Genomic DNA, 21,951 nt, shown 5'->3' on the forward strand with positions numbered 1-21,951 from the left:
ACGTGTCTTAAAGCACGCAAGAGTAGACATCCGCAGGGTAGTGTGGCCGAGCGGTCTAAGGCGCTGGATTAAGGCTCCAGTCTCCTCGGAGGCGTGGGTTCAAATCCCACCACTGCCAGCCTTTAACTTCTCGCTTGCTTGACAAGGATGTACTATGTAGGAAAGATAAGGCCTCAGCTCCTCTGGTTTTAACACTTGCTCAAATACTTGTCCAAGCTTATACATCAGGGCCACTTGAGGAGCTTATCTTGGTCAGAAATTAATGGATTAGTCTTCTCAAATGTAGCATTTGAGAAGACTAATCCATTGATTCTGCTGTGGCATAGAGTGCTTTACCTGCACTTTCCTAGGTGCTGTCATCAGAGGCATAGAACCAAAGCCAGTACTGTCAAGTGTTTTCTCTTTCCGCGGTAATGAGAATAGGTGCATACATGCAGCATGTCCCCAGTTGATTACTTGTTGATGGCACAATAATGAACCACTCAACATTCCACTCATACAAACCTCATTTTAAAAGCACACAAAAGATCGATATCGGCAAGGTAGTGTGGCCGAGCGGTCTAAGGCGCTGGATTTAGGCTCCAGTCTCTTTGGAGGCGTGGGTTCAAATCCCACCACTGCCAGTCTGCAACTTCTATCTTGCCTCACAGGCCTCTTGTGGATCTCCTACGTCCCTTCATCAACAAGAAAGCTCAAATACTACTCTTTTCCTCCATCAGCTTGCACAACAACATGAATGAGGCGTACCCAGCACCACACTTTCTTTCACCGCTACAAAGGAATACAGTTTAGAAAAAAAAAGTGCTTAAAATGGCTTAAGACCTTTACATGCACTTTTCCACTGGATTCTGACAATGTGCCACAGCTCATAACTCCTGGCTGTGGAGGACCTTTTGACAGCAACAGTGGCAACAGATAGGACTTTCTACAAAGTAAACAGGGCAAAGATCTCATTTAGATTACTGAGGTGAGATCTGCCCCTATTACCCAATAGTAGGCAAATGTTTCCTCTCAATTGTAGGTGAATGGCATTTTAGGTATACGTGCAATAGCATCTATTCCAGTGCTACGGGCTACATTGTACATTGTACGTAAGTGGACAATTGTGATTTTTTTAGACAGGTGACGTTACTTTTGCATAAAAGCTGATACATTAACTACGTGGGCAGTTAGGGGTTAGAGAGGATGTCTTTTATTGTACGCCAGGCCAAAGCAGGTTTTCTCAACCAGGGTTCCCTGGAAGCCCAAGCTTCCTTCAGGACTTTTCAGGGGTTCCCTGGCATTTTCCCCACTTGCCCCAGTAAGGTCGGTTTCCTTGAGATGCAAAAATTATTTGAAGGCTTCCTCCAGGGTCTCATGATGGGAATACACCATGAGATTTTTTGGCAGATAGTTGGTTCGATAGATAATTTAATGCATATCCGATCTGATTTTCGATCGGATAATCGATCGGGAAAAGCGATCGGACAGTAGGTGCTGCACTCAGTGGTATCAGAGCAATGGAACAAAAGTCAGTACTGTTATGCGTTCTTCCTTATGGAACTGAGAATGGCTGCCAACATGCAGCATATCCCCAGATGATAACCTGTTGACGGCACAGTAATTAACCGCTTAACCTTTGACTCTTGAAAAACGTGTCTTAAAGCACGCAAGAGTAGACATCTGCAGGGTAGTGTGGCCGAGCGGTCTAAGGCGCTGGATTAAGGCTCCAGTCTCCTCGGAGGCGTGGGTTCAAATCCCACCACTGCCAGCCTTTAACTTCTCGCTTGCTTGACAAGGATGTACTATGTAGGAAAGATAAGGCCTCAGCTCCTCTGGTTTTAACACTTGCTCAAATACTTGTCCAAGCTTATACATCAGGGCCACTTGAGGAGCTTATCTTGGTCAGAAATTAATGGATTAGTCTTCTCAAATGTAGCATTTGAGAAGACTAATCCATTGATTCTGCTGTGGCATAGAGTGCTTTACCTGCACTTTCCTAGGTGCTGTCATCAGAGGCATAGAACCAAAGCCAGTACTGTCAAGTGTTTTCTCTTTCCGCGGTAATGAGAATAGGTGCATACATGCAGCATGTCCCCAGTTGATTACTTGTTGATGGCACAATAATGAACCACTCAACATTCCACTCATACAAACCTCATTTTAAAAGCACACAAAAGATCGATATCGGCAAGGTAGTGTGGCCGAGCGGTCTAAGGCGCTGGATTAAGGCTCCAGTCTCCTCGGAGGCGTGGGTTCAAATCCCACCACTGCCAGCCTTTAACTTCTCGCTTGCTTGACAAGGATGTACTATGTAGGAAAGATAAGGCCTCAGCTCCTCTGGTTTTAACACTAACCACTAAGTATTAACAATACTTGTCCAAGCTTATACATCAGGGCCACTTGAGGAGCTTATCTTGGTCAGAAATTAATGGATTAGTCTTCTCAAATGTAGCATTTGAGAAGACTAATCCATTGATTCTGCTGTGGCATAGAGTGCTTTACCTGCACTTTCCTAGGTGCTGTCATCAGAGGCATAGAACCAAAGCCAGTACTGTCAAGTGTTTTCTCTTTCCGCGGTAATGAGAATAGGTGCATACATGCAGCATGTCCCCAGTTGATTACTTGTTGATGGCACAATAATGAACCACTCAACATTCCACTCATACAAACCTCATTTTAAAAGCACACAAAAGATCGATATCGGCAAGGTAGTGTGGCCGAGCGGTCTAAGGCGCTGGATTTAGGCTCCAGTCTCTTTGGAGGCGTGGGTTCAAATCCCACCACTGCCAGTCTGCAACTTCTATCTTGCCTCACAGGCCTCTTGTGGATCTCCTACGTCCCTTCATCAACAAGAAAGCTCAAATACTTCTCTTTTCCTCCATCAGCTTGCACAACAACATGAATGAGGCGTACCCAGCACCACACTTTCTTTCACCGCTACAAAGGAATACAGTTTAGAAAAAAAAAGTGCTTAAAATGGCTTAAGACCTTTACATGCACTTTTCCACTGGATTCTGACAATGTGCCACAGCTCATAACTCCTGGCTGTGGAGGACCTTTTGACAGCAACAGTGGCAACAGATAGGACTTTCTACAAAGTAAACAGGGCAAAGATCTCATTTAGATTACTGAGGTGAGATCTGCCCCTATTACCCAATAGTAGGCAAATGTTTCCTCTCAATTGTAGGTGAATGGCATTTTAGGTATACTTGCAATAGCATCTATTCCAGTGCTACGGGCTACATTGTACATTGTACGTAAGTGGACAATTGTGATTTTTTTAGACAGGTGACATTACTTTTGCATAAAAGCTGATACATTAACTACGTGGGCAGTTAGGGGTTAGAGAGGATGTCTTTTATTGTACGCCAGGCCAAAGCAGGTTTTCTCAACCAGGGTTCCCTGGAAGCCCAAGCTTCCTTCAGGACTTTTCAGGGGTTCCCTGGCATTTTCCCCACTTGTCTCAGTAAGGTCGGTTTCCTTGAGATGCAAAAATTATTTGAAGGCTTCCTCCAGGGTCTCATGATGGGAATACACCATGAGATTTTTTGGCAGATAGTTGGTTCGATAGATAATTTAATGCATATCCGATCTGATTTTCGATCGGAAAATCGATCGGGAAAAGCGATCGGACAGTAGGTGCTGCACTCAGTGGTATCAGAGCAATGGAACAAAAGTCAGTACTGTTATGCGTTCTTCCTTATGGAACTGAGAATGGCTGCCAACATGCAGCATATCCCCAGATGATAACCTGTTGACGGCACAGTAATTAACCGCTTAACCTTTGACTCTTGAAAAACGTGTCTTAAAGCACGCAAGAGTAGACATCCGCAGGGTAGTGTGGCCGAGCGGTCTAAGGCGCTGGATTAAGGCTCCAGTCTCCTCGGAGGCGTGGGTTCAAATCCCACCACTGCCAGCCTTTAACTTCTCGCTTGCTTGACAAGGATGTACTATGTAGGAAAGATAAGGCCTCAGCTCCTCTGGTTTTAACACTTGCTCAAATACTTGTCCAAGCTTATACATCAGGGCCACTTGAGGAGCTTATCTTGGTCAGAAATTAATGGATTAGTCTTCTCAAATGTAGCATTTGAGAAGACTAATCCATTGATTCTGCTGTGGCATAGAGTGCTTTACCTGCACTTTCCTAGGTGCTGTCATCAGAGGCATAGAACCAAAGCCAGTACTGTCAAGTGTTTTCTCTTTCCGCGGTAATGAGAATAGGTGCATACATGCAGCATGTCCCCAGTTGATTACTTGTTGATGGCACAATAATGAACCACTCAACATTCCACTCATACAAACCTCATTTTAAAAGCACACAAAAGATCGATATCGGCAAGGTAGTGTGGCCGAGCGGTCTAAGGCGCTGGATTTAGGCTCCAGTCTCTTTGGAGGCGTGGGTTCAAATCCCACCACTGCCAGTCTGCAACTTCTATCTTGCCTCACAGGCCTCTTGTGGATCTCCTACGTCCATTTATCAACAAGAAAGCTCAAATACTTCTCTTTTCCTCCATCAGCTTGCACAACAACATGAATGAGGCGTACCCAGCACCACACTTTCTTTCACCGCTACAAAGGAATACAGTTTAGAAAAAAAAAGTGCTTAAAATGGCTTAAGACCTTTACATGCACTTTTCCACTGGATTCTGACAATGTGCCACAGCTCATAACTCCTGGCTGTGGAGGACCTTTTGACAGCAACAGTGGCAACAGATAGGACTTTCTACAAAGTAAACAGGGCAAAGATCTCATTTAGATTACTGAGGTGAGATCTGCCCCTATTACCCAATAGTAGGCAAATGTTTCCTCTCAATTGTAGGTGAATGGCATTTTAGGTATACGTGCAATAGCATCTATTCCAGTGCTACGGGCTACATTGTACATTGTACGTAAGTGGACAATTGTGATTTTTTTAGACAGGTGACGTTACTTTTGCATAAAAGCTGATACATTAACTACGTGGGCAGTTAGGGGTTTGAGAGGATGTCTTTTATTGTACGCCAGGCCAAAGCAGGTTTTCTCAACCAGGGTTCCCTGGAAGCCCAAGCTTCCTTCAGGACTTTTCAGGGGTTCCCTGGCATTTTCCCCACTTGCCCCAGTAAGGTCGGTTTCCTTGAGATGCAAAAATTATTTGAAGGCTTCCTCCAGGGTCTCATGATGGGAATACACCATGAGATTTTTTGGCAGATAGTTGGTTCGATAGATAATTTAATGCATATCCGATCTGATTTTCGATCGAAAAATCGATCGGGAAAAGCGATCGGACAGTAGGTGCTGCACTCAGTGGTATCAGAGCAATGGAACAAAAGTCAGTACTGTTATGCGTTCTTCCTTATGGAACTGAGAATGGCTGCCAACATGCAGCATATCCCCAGATGATAACCTGTTGACGGCACAGTAATTAACCGCTTAACCTTTGACTCTTGAAAAACGTGTCTTAAAGCACGCAAGAGTAGACATCCGCAGGGTAGTGTGGCCGAGCGGTCTAAGGCGCTGGATTAAGGCTCCAGTCTCCTCGGAGGCGTGGGTTCAAATCCCACCACTGCCAGCCTTTAACTTCTCGCTTGCTTGACAAGGATGTACTATGTAGGAAAGATAAGGCCTCAGCTCCTCTGGTTTTAACACTTGCTCAAATACTTGTCCAAGCTTATACATCAGGGCCACTTGAGGAGCTTATCTTGGTCAGAAATTAATGGATTAGTCTTCTCAAATGTAGCATTTGAGAAGACTAATCCATTGATTCTGCTGTGGCATAGAGTGCTTTACCTGCACTTTCCTAGGTGCTGTCATCAGAGGCATAGAACCAAAGCCAGTACTGTCAAGTGTTTTCTCTTTCCGCGGTAATGAGAATAGGTGCATACATGCAGCATGTCCCCAGTTGATTACTTGTTGATGGCACAATAATGAACCACTCAACATTCCACTCATACAAACCTCATTTTAAAAGCACACAAAAGATCGATATCGGCAAGGTAGTGTGGCCGAGCGGTCTAAGGCGCTGGATTTAGGCTCCAGTCTCTTTGGAGGCGTGGGTTCAAATCCCACCACTGCCATTCTGCAACTTCTATCTTGCCTCACAGGCCTCTTGTGGATCTCCTACGTCCATTTATCAACAAGAAAGCTCAAATACTTCTCTTTTCCTCCATCAGCTTGCACAACAACATGAATGAGGCGTACCCAGCACCACACTTTCTTTCACCGCTACAAAGGAATACAGTTTAGAAAAAAAAAGTGCTTAAAATGGCTTAAGACCTTTACATGCACTTTTCCACTGGATTCTGACAATGTGCCACAGCTCATAACTCCTGGCTGTGGAGGACCTTTTGACAGCAACAGTGGCAACAGATAGGACTTTCTACAAAGTAAACAGGGCAAAGATCTCATTTAGATTACTGAGGTGAGATCTGCCCCTATTACCCAATAGTAGGCAAATGTTTCCTCTCAATTGTAGGTGAATGGCATTTTAGGTATACGTGCAATAGCATCTATTCCAGTGCTACGGGCTACATTGTACATTGTACGTAAGTGGACAATTGTGATTTTTTTAGACAGGTGACGTTACTTTTGCATAAAAGCTGATACATTAACTACGTGGGCAGTTAGGGGTTTGAGAGGATGTCTTTTATTGTACGCCAGGCCAAAGCAGGTTTTCTCAACCAGGGTTCCCTGGAAGCCCAAGCTTCCTTCAGGACTTTTCAGGGGTTCCCTGGCATTTTCCCCACTTGCCCCAGTAAGGTCGGTTTCCTTGAGATGCAAAAATTATTTGAAGGCTTCCTCCAGGGTCTCATGATGGGAATACACCATGAGATTTTTTGGCAGATAGTTGGTTCGATAGATAATTTAATGCATATCCGATCTGATTTTCGATCGAAAAATCGATCGGGAAAAGCGATCGGACAGTAGGTGCTGCACTCAGTGGTATCAGAGCAATGGAACAAAAGTCAGTACTGTTATGCGTTCTTCCTTATGGAACTGAGAATGGCTGCCAACATGCAGCATATCCCCAGATGATAACCTGTTGACGGCACAGTAATTAACCGCTTAACCTTTGACTCTTGAAAAACGTGTCTTAAAGCACGCAAGAGTAGACATCCGCAGGGTAGTGTGGCCGAGCGGTCTAAGGCGCTGGATTAAGGCTCCAGTCTCCTCGGAGGCGTGGGTTCAAATCCCACCACTGCCAGCCTTTAACTTCTCGCTTGCTTGACAAGGATGTACTATGTAGGAAAGATAAGGCCTCAGCTCCTCTGGTTTTAACACTTGCTCAAATACTTGTCCAAGCTTATACATCAGGGCCACTTGAGGAGCTTATCTTGGTCAGAAATTAATGGATTAGTCTTCTCAAATGTAGCATTTGAGAAGACTAATCCATTGATTCTGCTGTGGCATAGAGTGCTTTACCTGCACTTTCCTAGGTGCTGTCATCAGAGGCATAGAACCAAAGCCAGTACTGTCAAGTGTTTTCTCTTTCCGCGGTAATGAGAATAGGTGCATACATGCAGCATGTCCCCAGTTGATTACTTGTTGATGGCACAATAATGAACCACTCAACATTCCACTCATACAAACCTCATTTTAAAAGCACACAAAAGATCGATATCGGCAAGGTAGTGTGGCCGAGCGGTCTAAGGCGCTGGATTTAGGCTCCAGTCTCTTTGGAGGCGTGGGTTCAAATCCCACCACTGCCAGTCTGCAACTTCTATCTTGCCTCACAGGCCTCTTGTGGATCTCCTACGTCCATTTATCAACAAGAAAGCTCAAATACTTCTCTTTTCCTCCATCAGCTTGCACAACAACATGAATGAGGCGTACCCAGCACCACACTTTCTTTCACCGCTACAAAGGAATACAGTTTAGAAAAAAAAAGTGCTTAAAATGGCTTAAGACCTTTACATGCACTTTTCCACTGGATTCTGACAATGTGCCACAGCTCATAACTCCTGGCTGTGGAGGACCTTTTGACAGCAACAGTGGCAACAGATAGGACTTTCTACAAAGTAAACAGGGCAAAGATCTCATTTAGATTACTGAGGTGAGATCTGCCCCTATTACCCAATAGTAGGCAAATGTTTCCTCTCAATTGTAGGTGAATGGCATTTTAGGTATACGTGCAATAGCATCTATTCCAGTGCTACGGGCTACATTGTACATTGTACGTAAGTGGACAATTGTGATTTTTTTAGACAGGTGACGTTACTTTTGCATAAAAGCTGATACATTAACTACGTGGGCAGTTAGGGGTTTGAGAGGATGTCTTTTATTGTACGCCAGGCCAAAGCAGGTTTTCTCAACCAGGGTTCCCTGGAAGCCCAAGCTTCCTTCAGGACTTTTCAGGGGTTCCCTGGCATTTTCCCCACTTGCCCCAGTAAGGTCGGTTTCCTTGAGATGCAAAAATTATTTGAAGGCTTCCTCCAGGGTCTCATGATGGGAATACACCATGAGATTTTTTGGCAGATAGTTGGTTCGATAGATAATTTAATGCATATCCGATCTGATTTTCGATCGAAAAATCGATCGGGAAAAGCGATCGGACAGTAGGTGCTGCACTCAGTGGTATCAGAGCAATGGAACAAAAGTCAGTACTGTTATGCGTTCTTCCTTATGGAACTGAGAATGGCTGCCAACATGCAGCATATCCCCAGATGATAACCTGTTGACGGCACAGTAATTAACCGCTTAACCTTTGACTCTTGAAAAACGTGTCTTAAAGCACGCAAGAGTAGACATCCGCAGGGTAGTGTGGCCGAGCGGTCTAAGGCGCTGGATTAAGGCTCCAGTCTCCTCGGAGGCGTGGGTTCAAATCCCACCACTGCCAGCCTTTAACTTCTCGCTTGCTTGACAAGGATGTACTATGTAGGAAAGATAAGGCCTCAGCTCCTCTGGTTTTAACACTTGCTCAAATACTTGTCCAAGCTTATACATCAGGGCCACTTGAGGAGCTTATCTTGGTCAGAAATTAATGGATTAGTCTTCTCAAATGTAGCATTTGAGAAGACTAATCCATTGATTCTGCTGTGGCATAGAGTGCTTTACCTGCACTTTCCTAGGTGCTGTCATCAGAGGCATAGAACCAAAGCCAGTACTGTCAAGTGTTTTCTCTTTCCGCGGTAATGAGAATAGGTGCATACATGCAGCATGTCCCCAGTTGATTACTTGTTGATGGCACAATAATGAACCACTCAACATTCCACTCATACAAACCTCATTTTAAAAGCACACAAAAGATCGATATCGGCAAGGTAGTGTGGCCGAGCGGTCTAAGGCGCTGGATTTAGGCTCCAGTCTCTTTGGAGGCGTGGGTTCAAATCCCACCACTGCCAGTCTGCAACTTCTATCTTGCCTCACAGGCCTCTTGTGGATCTCCTACGTCCCTTTATCAACAAGAAAGCTCAAATACTTCTCTTTTCCTCCATCAGCTTGCACAACAACATGAATGAGGCGTACCCAGCACCACACTTTCTTTCACCGCTACAAAGGAATACAGTTTAGAAAAAAAAGTGCTTAAAATGGCTTAAGACCTTTACATGCACTTTTCCACTGGATTCTGACAATGTGCCACAGCTCATAACTCCTGGCTGTGGAGGACCTTTTGACAGCAACAGTGGCAACAGATAGGACTTTCTACAAAGTAAACAGGGCAAAGATCTCATTTAGATTACTGAGGTGAGATCTGCCCCTATTACCCAATAGTAGGCAAATGTTTCCTCTCAATTGTAGGTGAATGGCATTTTAGGTATACGTGCAATAGCATCTATTCCAGTGCTACGGGCTACATTGTACATTGTACGTAAGTGGACAATTGTGATTTTTTTAGACAGGTGACGTTACTTTTGCATAAAAGCTGATACATTAACTACGTGGGCAGTTAGGGGTTTGAGAGGATGTCTTTTATTGTACGCCAGGCCAAAGCAGGTTTTCTCAACCAGGGTTCCCTGGAAGCCCAAGCTTCCTTCAGGACTTTTCAGGGGTTCCCTGGCATTTTCCCCACTTGCCCCAGTAAGGTCGGTTTCCTTGAGATGCAAAAATTATTTTAAGGCTTCCTCCAGGGTCTCATGATGGGAATACACCATGAGATTTTTTGGCAGATAGTTGGTTCGATAGATAATTTAATGCATATCCGATCTGATTTTCGATCGAAAAATCGATCGGGAAAAGCGATCGGACAGTAGGTGCTGCACTCAGTGGTATCAGAGCAATGGAACAAAAGTCAGTACTGTTATGCGTTCTTCCTTATGGAACAGAGAATGGCTGCCAACATGCAGCATATCCCCAGATGATAACCTGTTGACGGCACAGTAATTAACCGCTTAACCTTTGACTCTTGAAAAACGTGTCTTAAAGCACGCAAGAGTAGACATCCGCAGGGTAGTGTGGCCGAGCGGTCTAAGGCGCTGGATTAAGGCTCCAGTCTCCTCGGAGGCGTGGGTTCAAATCCCACCACTGCCAGCCTTTAACTTCTCGCTTGCTTGACAAGGATGTACTATGTAGGAAAGATAAGGCCTCAGCTCCTCTGGTTTTAACACTTGCTCAAATACTTGTCCAAGCTTATACATCAGGGCCACTTGAGGAGCTTATCTTGGTCAGAAATTAATGGATTAGTCTTCTCAAATGTAGCATTTGAGAAGACTAATCCATTGATTCTGCTGTGGCATAGAGTGCTTTACCTGCACTTTCCTAGGTGCTGTCATCAGAGGCATAGAACCAAAGCCAGTACTGTCAAGTGTTTTCTCTTTCCGCGGTAATGAGAATAGGTGCATACATGCAGCATGTCCCCAGTTGATTACTTGTTGATGGCACAATAATGAACCACTCAACATTCCACTCATACAAACCTCATTTTAAAAGCACACAAAAGATCGATATCGGCAAGGTAGTGTGGCCGAGCGGTCTAAGGCGCTGGATTTAGGCTCCAGTCTCTTTGGAGGCGTGGGTTCAAATCCCACCACTGCCAGTCTGCAACTTCTATCTTGCCTCACAGGCCTCTTGTGGATCTCCTACGTCCCTTTATCAACAAGAAAGCTCAAATACTTCTCTTTTCCTCCATCAGCTTGCACAACAACATGAATGAGGCGTACCCAGCACCACACTTTCTTTCACCGCTACAAAGGAATACAGTTTAGAAAAAAAAAGTGCTTAAAATGGCTTAAGACCTTTACATGCACTTTTCCACTGGATTCTGACAATGTGCCACAGCTCATAACTCCTGGCTGTGGAGGACCTTTTGACAGCAACAGTGGCAACAGATAGGACTTTCTACAAAGTAAACAGGGCAAAGATCTCATTTAGATTACTGAGGTGAGATCTGCCCCTATTACCCAATAGTAGGCAAATGTTTCCTCTCAATTGTAGGTGAATGGCATTTTAGGTATACGTGCAATAGCATCTATTCCAGTGCTACGGGCTACATTGTACATTGTACGTAAGTGGACAATTGTGATTTTTTTAGACAGGTGACGTTACTTTTGCATAAAAGCTGATACATTAACTACGTGGGCAGTTAGGGGTTTGAGAGGATGTCTTTTATTGTACGCCAGGCCAAAGCAGGTTTTCTCAACCAGGGTTCCCTGGAAGCCCAAGCTTCCTTCAGGACTTTTCAGGGGTTCCCTGGCATTTTCCCCACTTGCCCCAGTAAGGTCGGTTTCCTTGAGATGCAAAAATTATTTTAAGGCTTCCTCCAGGGTCTCATGATGGGAATACACCATGAGATTTTTTGGCAGATAGTTGGTTCGATAGATAATTTAATGCATATCCGATCTGATTTTCGATCGAAAAATCGATCGGGAAAAGCGATCGGACAGTAGGTGCTGCACTCAGTGGTATCAGAGCAATGGAACAAAAGTCAGTACTGTTATGCGTTCTTCCTTATGGAACAGAGAATGGCTGCCAACATGCAGCATATCCCCAGATGATAACCTGTTGACGGCACAGTAATTAACCGCTTAACCTTTGACTCTTGAAAAACGTGTCTTAAAGCACGCAAGAGTAGACATCCGCAGGGTAGTGCAGCCGAGCGGTCTAAGGCGCTGGATTAAGGCTCCAGTCTCCTCGGAGGCGTGGGTTCAAATCCCACCACTGCCAGCCTTTAACTTCTTGCTTGCTTGACAAGGATGTACTATGTAGGAAAGATAAGGCCTCAGCTCCTCTGGTTTTAACACTTGCTCAAATACTTGTCCAAGCTTATACATCAGGGCCACTTGAGGAGCTTATCTTGGTCAGAAATTAATGGATTAGTCTTCTCAAATGTAGCATTTGAGAAGACTAATCCATTGATTCTGCTGTGGCATAGAGTGCTTTACCTGCACTTTCCTAGGTGCTGTCATCAGAGGCATAGAACCAAAGCCAGTACTGTCAAGTGTTTTCTCTTTCCGCGGTAATGAGAATAGGTGCATACATGCAGCATGTCCCCAGTTGATTACTTGTTGATGGCACAATAATGAACCACTCAACATTCCACTCATACAAACCTCATTTTAAAAGCACACAAAAGATCGATATCGGCAAGGTAGTGTGGCCGAGCGGTCTAAGGCGCTGGATTTAGGCTCCAGTCTCTTTGGAGGCGTGGGTTCAAATCCCACCACTGCCAGTCTCCAACTTCTATCTTGCCTCACAGGCCTCTTGTGGATCTCCTACGTCCCTTCATCAACAAGAAAGCTCAAATACTTTTCTTTTCCTCCATCAGCTTGCACAACAACATGAATGAGGCGTACCCAGCACCACACTTTCTTTCACCGCTACAAAGGAATACAGTTTAGAAAAAAAAAGTGCTTAAAATGGCTTAAGACCTTTACATGCACTTTTCCACTGGATTCTGACAATGTGCCACAGCTCATAACTCCTGGCTGTGGAGGACCTTTTGACAGCAACAGTGGCAACAGATAGGACTTTCTACAAAGTAAACAGGGCAAAGATCTCATTTAGATTACTGAGGTGAGATCTGCCCCTATTACCCAATAGTAGGCAAATGTTTCCTCTCAATTGTAGGTGAATGGCATTTTAGGTATACGTGCAATAGCATCTATTCCAGTGCTACGGGCTACATTGTACATTGTACGTAAGTGGACAATTGTGATTTTTTTAGACAGGTGACATTACTTTTGCATAAAAGCTGATACATTAACTACGTGGGCAGTTAGGGGTTTGAGAGGATGTCTTTTATTGTACGCCAGGCCAAAGCAGGTTTTCTCAACCAGGGTTCCCTGGAAGCCCAAGCTTCCTTCAGGACTTTTCAGGGGTTCCCTGGCATTTTCCCCACTTGCCCCAGTAAGGTCGGTTTCCTTGAGATGCAAAAATTATTTTAAGGCTTCCTCCAGGGTCTCATGATGGGAATACACCATGAGATTTTTTGGCAGATAGTTGGTTCGATAGATAATTTAATGCATATCCGATCTGATTTTCGATCGAAAAATCGATCGGGAAAAGCGATCGGACAGTAGGTGCTGCACTCAGTGGTATCAGAGCAATGGAACAAAAGTCAGTACTGTTATGCGTTCTTCCTTATGGAACTGAGAATGGCTGCCAACATGCAGCATATCCCCAGATGATAACCTGTTGACGGCACAGTAATTAACCGCTTAACCTTTGACTCTTGAAAAACGTGTCTTAAAGCACGCAAGAGTAGACATCCGCAGGGTAGTGTGGCCGAGCGGTCTAAGGCGCTGGATTAAGGCTCCAGTCTCCTCGGAGGCGTGGGTTCAAATCCCACCACTGCCAGCCTTTAACTTCTCGCTTGCTTGACAAGGATGTACTATGTAGGAAAGATAAGGCCTCAGCTCCTCTGGTTTTAACACTTGCTCAAATACTTGTCCAAGCTTATACATCAGGGCCACTTGAGGAGCTTATCTTGGTCAGAAATTAATGGATTAGTCTTCTCAAATGTAGCATTTGAGAAGACTAATCCATTGATTCTGCTGTGGCATAGAGTGCTTTACCTGCACTTTCCTAGGTGCTGTCATCAGAGGCATAGAACCAAAGCCAGTACTGTCAAGTGTTTTCTCTTTCCGCGGTAATGAGAATAGGTGCATACATGCAGCATGTCCCCAGTTGATTACTTGTTGATGGCACAATAATGAACCACTCAACATTCCACTCATACAAACCTCATTTTAAAAGCACACAAAAGATCGATATCGGCAAGGTAGTGTGGCCGAGCGGTCTAAGGCGCTGGATTTAGGCTCCAGTCTCTTTGGAGGCGTGGGTTCAAATCCCACCACTGCCAGTCTGCAACTTCTATCTTGCCTCACAGGCCTCTTGTGGATCTCCTACGTCCCTTCATCAACAAGAAAGCTCAAATACTTCTCTTTTCCTCCATCAGCTTGCACAACAACATGAATGAGGCGTACCCAGCACCACACTTTCTTTCACCGCTACAAAGGAATACAGTTTAGAAAAAAAAAGTGCTTAAAATGGCTTAAGACCTTTACATGCACTTTTCCACTGGATTCTGACAATGTGCCACAGCTCATAACTCCTGGCTGTGGAGGACCTTTTGACAGCAACAGTGGCAACAGATAGGACTTTCTACAAAGTAAACAGGGCAAAGATCTCATTTAGATTACTGAGGTGAGATCTGCCCCTATTACCCAATAGTAGGCAAATGTTTCCTCTCAATTGTAGGTGAATGGCATTTTAGGTATACGTGCAATAGCATCTATTCCAGTGCTACGGGCTACATTGTACATTGTACGTAAGTGGACAATTGTGATTTTTTTAGACAGGTGACATTACTTTTGCATAAAAGCTGATACATTAACTACGTGGGCAGTTAGGGGTTAGAGAGGATGTCTTTTATTGTACGCCAGGCCAAAGCAGGTTTTCTCAACCAGGGTTCCCTGGAAGCCCAAGCTTCCTTCAGGACTTTTCAGGGGTTCCCTGGCATTTTCCCCACTTGCCCCAGTAAGGTCGGTTTCCTTGAGATGCAAAAATTATTTGAAGGCTTCCTCCAGGGTCTCATGATGGGAATACACCATGAGATTTTTTGGCAGATAGTTGGTTCGATAGATAATTTAATGCATATCCGATCTGATTTTCGATCGAAAAATCGATCGGGAAAAGCGATCGGACAGTAGGTGCTGCACTCAGTGGTATCAGAGCAATGGAACAAAAGTCAGTACTGTTATGCGTTCTTCCTTATGGAACTGAGAATGGCTGCCAACATGCAGCATATCCCCAGATGATAACCTGTTGACGGCACAGTAATTAACCGCTTAACCTTTGACTCTTGAAAAACGTGTCTTAAAGCACGCAAGAGTAGATATCCGCAGGGTAGTGTGGCCGAGCGGTCTAAGGCGCTGGATTAAGGCTCCAGTCTCCTCGGAGGCGTGGGTTCAAATCCCACCACTGCCAGCCTTTAACTTCTCGCTTGCTTGACAAGGATGTACTATGTAGGAAAGATAAGGCCTCAGCTCCTCTGGTTTTAACACTTGCTCAAATACTTGTCCAAGCTTATACATCAGGGCCACTTGAGGAGCTTATCTTGGTCAGAAATTAATGGATTAGTCTTCTCAAATGTAGCATTTGAGAAGACTAATCCATTGATTCTGCTGTGGCATAGAGTGCTTTACCTGCACTTTCCTAGGTGCTGTCATCAGAGGCATAGAACCAAAGCCAGTACTGTCAAGTGTTTTCTCTTTCCGCGGTAATGAGAATAGGTGCATACATGCAGCATGTCCCCAGTTGATTACTTGTTGATGGCACAATAATGAACCACTCAACATTCCACTCATACAAACCTCATTTTAAAAGCACACAAAAGATCGATATCGGCAAGGTAGTGTGGCCGAGCGGTCTAAGGCGCTGGATTTAGGCTCCAGTCTCTTTGGAGGCGTGGGTTCAAATCCCACCACTGCCAGTCTGCAACTTCTATCTTGCCTCACAGGCCTCTTGTGGATCTCCTACGTCCCTTCATCAACAAGAAAGCTCAAATACTTCTCTTTTCCTCCATCAGCTTGCACAACAACATGAATGAGGCGTACCCAGCACCACACTTTCTTTCACCGCTACAAAGGAATACAGTTTAGAAAAAAAAAGTGCTTAAAATGGCTTAAGACCTTTACATGCACTTTTCCACTGGATTCTGACAATGTGCCACAGCTCATAACTCCTGGCTGTGGAGGACCTTTTGACAGCAACAGTGGCAACAGATAGGACTTTCTACAAAGTAAACAGGGCAAAGATCTCATTTAGATTACTGAGGTGAGATCTGCCCCTATTACCCAATAGTAGGCAAATGTTTCCTCTCAATTGTAGGTGAATGGCATTTTAGGTATACGTGCAATAGCATCTATTCCAGTGCTACGGGCTACATTGTACATTGTACGTAAGTGGACAATTGTGATTTTTTTAGACAGGTGACATTACTTTTGCATAAAAGCTGATACATTAACTACGTGGGCAGTTAGGGGTTTGAGAGGATGTCTTTTATTGTACGCCAGGCCAAAGCAGGTTTTCTCAACCAGGGTTCCCTGGAAGCCCAAGCTTCCTTCAGGACTTTTCAGGGGTTCCCTGGCATTTTCCCCACTTGCCCCAGTAAGGTCGGTTTCCTTGAGATGCAAAAATTATTTTAAGGCTTCCTCCAGGGTCTCATGATGGGAATACACCATGAGATTTTTTGGCAGATAGTTGGTTCGATAGATAATTTAATGCATATCCGATCTGATTTTCGATCGGATAATCGATCGGGAAAAGCGATCGGACAGTAGGTGCTGCACTCAGTGGTATCAGAGCAATGGAACAAAAGTCAGTACTGTTATGCGTTCTTCCTGATGGAACTGAGAATGGCTGCCAACATGCAGCATATCCCCAGATGATAACCTGTTGACGGCACAGTAATTAACCGCTTAACCTTTGACTCTTGAAAAACGTGTCTTAAAGCACGCAAGAGTAGACATCTGCAGGGTAGTGTGGCCGAGCGGTCTAAGGCGCTGGATTAAGGCTCCAGTCTCCTCGGAGGCGTGGGTTCAAATCCCACCACTGCCAGCCTTTAACTTCTCGCTTGCTTGACAAGGATGTACTATGTAGGAAAGATAAGGCCTCAGCTCCTCTGGTTTTAACACTTGCTCAAATACTTGTCCAAGCTTATACATCAGGGCCACTTGAGGAGCTTATCTTGGTCAGAAATTAATGGATTAGTCTTCTCAAATGTAGCATTTGAGAAGACTAATCCATTGATTCTGCTGTGGCATAGAGTGCTTTACCTGCACTTTCCTAGGTGCTGTCATCAGAGGCATAGAACCAAAGCCAGTACTGTCAAGTGTTTTCTCTTTCCGCGGTAATGAGAATAGGTGCATACATGCAGCATGTCCCCAGTTGATTACTTGTTGATGGCACAATAATGAACCACTCAACATTCCACTCATACAAACCTCATTTTAAAAGCACACAAAAGATCGATATCGGCAAGGTAGTGTGGCCAAGCGGTCTAAGGCGCTGGATTTAGGCTCCAGTCTCTTTGGAGGCGTGGGTTCAAATCCCACCACTGCCAGTCTGCAACTTCTATCTTGCCTCACAGGCCTCTTGTGGATCTCCTACGTCCCTTCATCAACAAGAAAGCTCAAATACTTCTCTTTTCCTCCATCAGCTTGCACAACAACATGAATGAGGCGTACCCAGCACCACACTTTCTTTCACCGCTACAAAGGAATACAGTTTAGAAAAAAAAAGTGCTTAAAATGGCTTAAGACCTTTACATGCACTTTTCCACTGGATTCTGACAATGTGCCACAGCTCATAACTCCTGGCTGTGGAGGACCTTTTGACAGCAACAGTGGCAACAGATAGGACTTTCTACAAAGTAAACAGGGCAAAGATCTCATTTAGATTACTGAGGTGAGATCTGCCCCTATTACCCAATAGTAGGCAAATGTTTCCTCTCAATTGTAGGTGAATGGCATTTTAGGTATACGTGCAATAGCATCTATTCCAGTGCTACGGGCTACATTGTACATTGTACGTAAGTGGACAATTGTGATTTTTTTAGACAGGTGACATTACTTTTGCATAAAAGCTGATACATTAACTACGTGGGCAGTTAGGGGTTTGAGAGGATGTCTTTTATTGTACGCCAGGCCAAAGCAGGTTTTCTCAACCAGGGTTCCCTGGAAGCCCAAGCTTCCTTCAGGACTTTTCAGGGGTTCCCTGGCATTTTCCCCACTTGCCCCAGTAAGGTCGGTTTCCTTGAGATGCAAAAATTATTTTAAGGCTTCCTCCAGGGTCTCATGATGGGAATACACCATGAGATTTTTTGGCAGATAGTTGGTTCGATAGATAATTTAATGCATATCCGATCTGATTTTCGATCGGATAATCGATCGGGAAAAGCGATCGGACAGTAGGTGCTGCACTCAGTGGTATCAGAGCAATGGAACAAAAGTCAGTACTGTTATGCGTTCTTCCTGATGGAACTGAGAATGGCTGCCAACATGCAGCATATCCCCAGATGATAACCTGTTGACGGCACAGTAATTAACCGCTTAACCTTTGACTCTTGAAAAACGTGTTTTAAAGCACGCAAGAGTAGACATCTGCAGGGTAGTGTGGCCGAGCGGTCTAAGGCGCTGGATTAAGGCTCCAGTCTCCTCGGAGGCGTGGGTTCAAATCCCACCACTGCCAGCCTTTAACTTCTCGCTTGCTTGACAAGGATGTACTATGTAGGAAAGATAAGGCCTCAGCTCCTCTGGTTTTAACACTTGCTCAAATACTTGTCCAAGCTTATACATCAGGGCCACTTGAGGAGCTTATCTTGGTCAGAAATTAATGGATTAGTCTTCTCAAATGTAGCATTTGAGAAGACTAATCCATTGATTCTGCTGTGGCATAGAGTGCTTTACCTGCACTTTCCTAGGTGCTGTCATCAGAGGCATAGAACCAAAGCCAGTACTGTCAAGTGTTTTCTCTTTCCGCGGTAATGAGAATAGGTGCATACATGCAGCATGTCCCCAGTTGATTACTTGTTGATGGCACAATAATGAACCACTCAACATTCCACTCATACAAACCTCATTTTAAAAGCACACAAAAGATTGATATCGGCAAGGTAGTGTGGCCGAGCGGTCTAAGGCGCTGGATTTAGGCTCCAGTCTCTTTGGAGGCGTGGGTTCAAATCCCACCACTGCCAGTCTGCAACTTCTATCTTGCCTCACAGGCCTCTTGTGGATCTCCTACGTCCCTTCATCAACAAGAAAGCTCAAATACTTCTCTTTTCCTCCATCAGCTTGCACAACAACATGAATGAGGCGTACCCAGCACCATACTTTCTTTCACCGCTACAAAGGAATACAGTTTAGAAAAAAAAAGTGCTTAAAATGGCTTAAGACCTTTACATGCACTTTTCCACTGGATTCTGACAATGTGCCACAGCTCATAACTCCTGGCTGTGGAGGACCTTTTGACAGCAACAGTGGCAACAGATAGGACTTTCTACAAAGTAAACAGGGCAAAGATCTCATTTAGATTACTGAGGTGAGATCTGCCCCTATTACCCAATAGTAGGCAAATGTTTCCTCTCAATTGTAGGTGAATGGCATTTTAGGTATACGTGCAATAGCATCTATTCCAGTGCTACGGGCTACATTGTACATTGTACGTAAGTGGACAATTGTGATTTTTTTAGACAGGTGACATTACTTTTGCATAAAAGCTGATACATTAACTACGTGGGCAGTTAGGGGTTTGAGAGGATGTCTTTTATTGTACGCCAGGCCAAAGCAGGTTTTCTCAACCAGGGTTCCCTGGAAGCCCAAGCTTCCTTCAGGACTTTTCAGGGGTTCCCTGGCATTTTCCCCACTTGCCCCAGTAAGGTCGGTTTCCTTGAGATGCAAAAATTATTTTAAGGCTTCCTCCAGGGTCTCATGATGGGAATACACCATGAGATTTTTTGGCAGATAGTTGGTTCGATAGATAATTTAATGCATATCCGATCTGATTTTCGATCGAAAAATCGATCGGGAAAAGCGATCGGACAGTAGGTGCTGCACTCAGTGGTATCAGAGCAATGGAACAAAAGTCAGTACTGTTATGCGTTCTTCCTTATGGAACTGAGAATGGCTGCCAACATGCAGCATATCCCCAGATGATAACCTGTTGACGGCACAGTAATTAACCGCTTAACCTTTGACTCTTGAAAAACGTGTCTTAAAGCACGCAAGAGTAGACATCCGCAGGGTAGTGTGGCCGAGCGGTCTAAGGCGCTGGATTAAGGCTCCAGTCTCCTCGGAGGCGTGGGTTCAAATCCCACCACTGCCAGCCTTTAACTTCTCGCTTGCTTGACAAGGATGTACTATGTAGGAAAGATAAGGCCTCAGCTCCTCTGGTTTTAACACTTGCTCAAATACTTGTCCAAGCTTATACATCAGGGCCACTTGAGGAGCTTATCTTTGTCAGAAATTAATGGATTAGTCTTTTTAAATGTAGCATTTGAGAAGACTAATCCATTGATTCTGCTGTGGCATAGAGTGCTTTACCTGCACTTTCCTAGGTGCTGTCATCAGAGGCATAGAACCAAAGCCAGTACTGTCAAGTGTTTTCTCTTTCCGCGGTAATGAGAATAGGTGCATACATGCAGCATGTCCCCAGTTGATTACTTGTTGATGGCACAATAATGAACCACTCAACATTCCACTCATACAAACCTCATTTTAAAAGCACACAAAAGAACGATATCGGCAAGGTAGTGTGGCTGAGCGGTCTAAGGCGCTGGATTTAGGCTCCAGTCTCTTTGGAGGCGTGGGTTCAAATCCCACCACTGCCAGTCTGCAACTTCTATCTTGCCTCACAGGCCTCTTGTGGATCTCCTACGTCCCTTCATCAACAAGAAAGCTCAAATACTTCTCTTTTCCTCCATCAGCTTGCACAACAACATGAATGAGGCGTACCCAGCACCACACTTTCTTTCACCGCTACAAAGGAATACAGTTTAGAAAAAAAAAGTGCTTAAAATGGCTTAAGACCTTTACATGCACTTTTCCACTGGATTCTGACAATGTGCCACAGCTCATAACTCCTGGCTGTGGAGGACCTTTTGACAGCAACAGTGGCAACAGATAGGACTTTCTACAAAGTAAACAGGGCAAAGATCTCATTTAGATTACTGAGGTGAGATCTGCCCCTATTACCCAATAGTAGGCAAATGTTTCCTCTCAATTGTAGGTGAATGGCATTTTAGGTATACGTGCAATAGCATCTATTCCAGTGCTACGGGCTACATTGTACATTGTACGTAAGTGGACAATTGTGATTTTTTTAGACAGGTGACATTACTTTTGCATAAAAGCTGATACATTAACTACGTGGGCAGTTAGGGGTTAGAGAGGATGTCTTTTATTGTACGCCAGGCCAAAGCAGGTTTTCTCAACCAGGGTTCCCTGGAAGCCCAAGCTTCCTTCAGGACTTTTCAGGGGTTCCCTGGCATTTTCCCCACTTGCCCCAGTAAGGTCGGTTTCCTTGAGATGCAAAAATTATTTGAAGGCTTCCTCCAGGGTCTCATGATGGGAATACACCATGAGATTTTTTGGCAGATAGTTGGTTCGATAGATAATTTAATGCATATCCGATCTGATTTTCGATCGGAAAATCGATCGGGAAAAGCGATCGGACAGTAGGTGCTGCACTCAGTGGTATCAGAGCAATGGAACAAAAGTCAGTACTGTTATGCGTTCTTCCTTATGGAACTGAGAATGGCTGCCAACATGCAGCATATCCCCAGATGATAACCTGTTGACGGCACAGTAATTAACCGCTTAACCTTTGACTCTTGAAAAACGTGTCTTAAAGCACGCAAGAGTAGACATCCGCAGGGTAGTGTGGCCGAGCGGTCTAAGGCGCTGGATTAAGGCTCCAGTCTCCTCGGAGGCGTGGGTTCAAATCCCACCACTGCCAGCCTTTAACTTCTCGCTTGCTTGACAAGGATGTACTATGTAGGAAAGATAAGGCCTCAGCTCCTCTGGTTTTAACACTTGCTCAAATACTTGTCCAAGCTTA

The 21,951-nt window shown here is 44.6% G+C and overlaps 28 non-coding genes across 28 annotated transcripts; all 28 read left to right on the forward strand.

Moving 5' to 3' along the window:
- Nucleotides 1–36: 36 nt before the first annotated feature.
- On the forward strand, nucleotides 37–118 carry TRNAL-AAG (transfer RNA leucine (anticodon AAG)). Its single transcript has one exon. It is a non-coding gene; the product is annotated as a tRNA-Leu (tRNA).
- A 423-nt stretch (nucleotides 119–541) lies between these two features.
- On the forward strand, nucleotides 542–623 carry TRNAL-UAG (transfer RNA leucine (anticodon UAG)). The gene has a single exon. It is a non-coding gene; the product is annotated as a tRNA-Leu (tRNA).
- Nucleotides 624–1,668: 1,045 nt separating this feature from the next.
- Nucleotides 1,669–1,750, forward strand: TRNAL-AAG (transfer RNA leucine (anticodon AAG)). Its single transcript has one exon. It is a non-coding gene; the product is annotated as a tRNA-Leu (tRNA).
- A 423-nt stretch (nucleotides 1,751–2,173) lies between these two features.
- TRNAL-AAG (transfer RNA leucine (anticodon AAG)) lies at nucleotides 2,174–2,255 on the forward strand. The gene has a single exon. It is a non-coding gene; the product is annotated as a tRNA-Leu (tRNA).
- A 434-nt stretch (nucleotides 2,256–2,689) lies between these two features.
- TRNAL-UAG (transfer RNA leucine (anticodon UAG)) lies at nucleotides 2,690–2,771 on the forward strand. The gene has a single exon. It is a non-coding gene; the product is annotated as a tRNA-Leu (tRNA).
- Nucleotides 2,772–3,816: 1,045 nt separating this feature from the next.
- Nucleotides 3,817–3,898, forward strand: TRNAL-AAG (transfer RNA leucine (anticodon AAG)). The gene has a single exon. It is a non-coding gene; the product is annotated as a tRNA-Leu (tRNA).
- Nucleotides 3,899–4,321: 423 nt separating this feature from the next.
- Nucleotides 4,322–4,403, forward strand: TRNAL-UAG (transfer RNA leucine (anticodon UAG)). The gene has a single exon. It is a non-coding gene; the product is annotated as a tRNA-Leu (tRNA).
- Nucleotides 4,404–5,448: 1,045 nt separating this feature from the next.
- Nucleotides 5,449–5,530, forward strand: TRNAL-AAG (transfer RNA leucine (anticodon AAG)). The gene has a single exon. It is a non-coding gene; the product is annotated as a tRNA-Leu (tRNA).
- A 423-nt stretch (nucleotides 5,531–5,953) lies between these two features.
- Nucleotides 5,954–6,035, forward strand: TRNAL-UAG (transfer RNA leucine (anticodon UAG)). The gene has a single exon. It is a non-coding gene; the product is annotated as a tRNA-Leu (tRNA).
- Nucleotides 6,036–7,080: 1,045 nt separating this feature from the next.
- On the forward strand, nucleotides 7,081–7,162 carry TRNAL-AAG (transfer RNA leucine (anticodon AAG)). The gene has a single exon. It is a non-coding gene; the product is annotated as a tRNA-Leu (tRNA).
- Nucleotides 7,163–7,585: 423 nt separating this feature from the next.
- On the forward strand, nucleotides 7,586–7,667 carry TRNAL-UAG (transfer RNA leucine (anticodon UAG)). Its single transcript has one exon. It is a non-coding gene; the product is annotated as a tRNA-Leu (tRNA).
- A 1,045-nt stretch (nucleotides 7,668–8,712) lies between these two features.
- TRNAL-AAG (transfer RNA leucine (anticodon AAG)) lies at nucleotides 8,713–8,794 on the forward strand. The gene has a single exon. It is a non-coding gene; the product is annotated as a tRNA-Leu (tRNA).
- Nucleotides 8,795–9,217: 423 nt separating this feature from the next.
- Nucleotides 9,218–9,299, forward strand: TRNAL-UAG (transfer RNA leucine (anticodon UAG)). The gene has a single exon. It is a non-coding gene; the product is annotated as a tRNA-Leu (tRNA).
- A 1,044-nt stretch (nucleotides 9,300–10,343) lies between these two features.
- TRNAL-AAG (transfer RNA leucine (anticodon AAG)) lies at nucleotides 10,344–10,425 on the forward strand. Its single transcript has one exon. It is a non-coding gene; the product is annotated as a tRNA-Leu (tRNA).
- A 423-nt stretch (nucleotides 10,426–10,848) lies between these two features.
- TRNAL-UAG (transfer RNA leucine (anticodon UAG)) lies at nucleotides 10,849–10,930 on the forward strand. Its single transcript has one exon. It is a non-coding gene; the product is annotated as a tRNA-Leu (tRNA).
- A 1,045-nt stretch (nucleotides 10,931–11,975) lies between these two features.
- On the forward strand, nucleotides 11,976–12,057 carry TRNAL-AAG (transfer RNA leucine (anticodon AAG)). The gene has a single exon. It is a non-coding gene; the product is annotated as a tRNA-Leu (tRNA).
- A 423-nt stretch (nucleotides 12,058–12,480) lies between these two features.
- Nucleotides 12,481–12,562, forward strand: TRNAL-UAG (transfer RNA leucine (anticodon UAG)). The gene has a single exon. It is a non-coding gene; the product is annotated as a tRNA-Leu (tRNA).
- Nucleotides 12,563–13,607: 1,045 nt separating this feature from the next.
- Nucleotides 13,608–13,689, forward strand: TRNAL-AAG (transfer RNA leucine (anticodon AAG)). Its single transcript has one exon. It is a non-coding gene; the product is annotated as a tRNA-Leu (tRNA).
- Nucleotides 13,690–14,112: 423 nt separating this feature from the next.
- TRNAL-UAG (transfer RNA leucine (anticodon UAG)) lies at nucleotides 14,113–14,194 on the forward strand. Its single transcript has one exon. It is a non-coding gene; the product is annotated as a tRNA-Leu (tRNA).
- A 1,045-nt stretch (nucleotides 14,195–15,239) lies between these two features.
- Nucleotides 15,240–15,321, forward strand: TRNAL-AAG (transfer RNA leucine (anticodon AAG)). Its single transcript has one exon. It is a non-coding gene; the product is annotated as a tRNA-Leu (tRNA).
- Nucleotides 15,322–15,744: 423 nt separating this feature from the next.
- On the forward strand, nucleotides 15,745–15,826 carry TRNAL-UAG (transfer RNA leucine (anticodon UAG)). The gene has a single exon. It is a non-coding gene; the product is annotated as a tRNA-Leu (tRNA).
- Nucleotides 15,827–16,871: 1,045 nt separating this feature from the next.
- TRNAL-AAG (transfer RNA leucine (anticodon AAG)) lies at nucleotides 16,872–16,953 on the forward strand. The gene has a single exon. It is a non-coding gene; the product is annotated as a tRNA-Leu (tRNA).
- Nucleotides 16,954–17,376: 423 nt separating this feature from the next.
- On the forward strand, nucleotides 17,377–17,458 carry TRNAL-UAG (transfer RNA leucine (anticodon UAG)). Its single transcript has one exon. It is a non-coding gene; the product is annotated as a tRNA-Leu (tRNA).
- Nucleotides 17,459–18,503: 1,045 nt separating this feature from the next.
- Nucleotides 18,504–18,585, forward strand: TRNAL-AAG (transfer RNA leucine (anticodon AAG)). Its single transcript has one exon. It is a non-coding gene; the product is annotated as a tRNA-Leu (tRNA).
- Nucleotides 18,586–19,008: 423 nt separating this feature from the next.
- Nucleotides 19,009–19,090, forward strand: TRNAL-UAG (transfer RNA leucine (anticodon UAG)). The gene has a single exon. It is a non-coding gene; the product is annotated as a tRNA-Leu (tRNA).
- A 1,045-nt stretch (nucleotides 19,091–20,135) lies between these two features.
- Nucleotides 20,136–20,217, forward strand: TRNAL-AAG (transfer RNA leucine (anticodon AAG)). Its single transcript has one exon. It is a non-coding gene; the product is annotated as a tRNA-Leu (tRNA).
- A 423-nt stretch (nucleotides 20,218–20,640) lies between these two features.
- On the forward strand, nucleotides 20,641–20,722 carry TRNAL-UAG (transfer RNA leucine (anticodon UAG)). Its single transcript has one exon. It is a non-coding gene; the product is annotated as a tRNA-Leu (tRNA).
- Nucleotides 20,723–21,767: 1,045 nt separating this feature from the next.
- Nucleotides 21,768–21,849, forward strand: TRNAL-AAG (transfer RNA leucine (anticodon AAG)). Its single transcript has one exon. It is a non-coding gene; the product is annotated as a tRNA-Leu (tRNA).
- The last annotated feature ends 102 nt before the right edge of the window (nucleotides 21,850–21,951 follow it).

This window comes from Hyperolius riggenbachi, chromosome 12, assembly GCF_040937935.1.
Source record: "Hyperolius riggenbachi isolate aHypRig1 chromosome 12, aHypRig1.pri, whole genome shotgun sequence".
Taxonomy (NCBI): Eukaryota; Metazoa; Chordata; class Amphibia; order Anura; family Hyperoliidae; genus Hyperolius; species Hyperolius riggenbachi.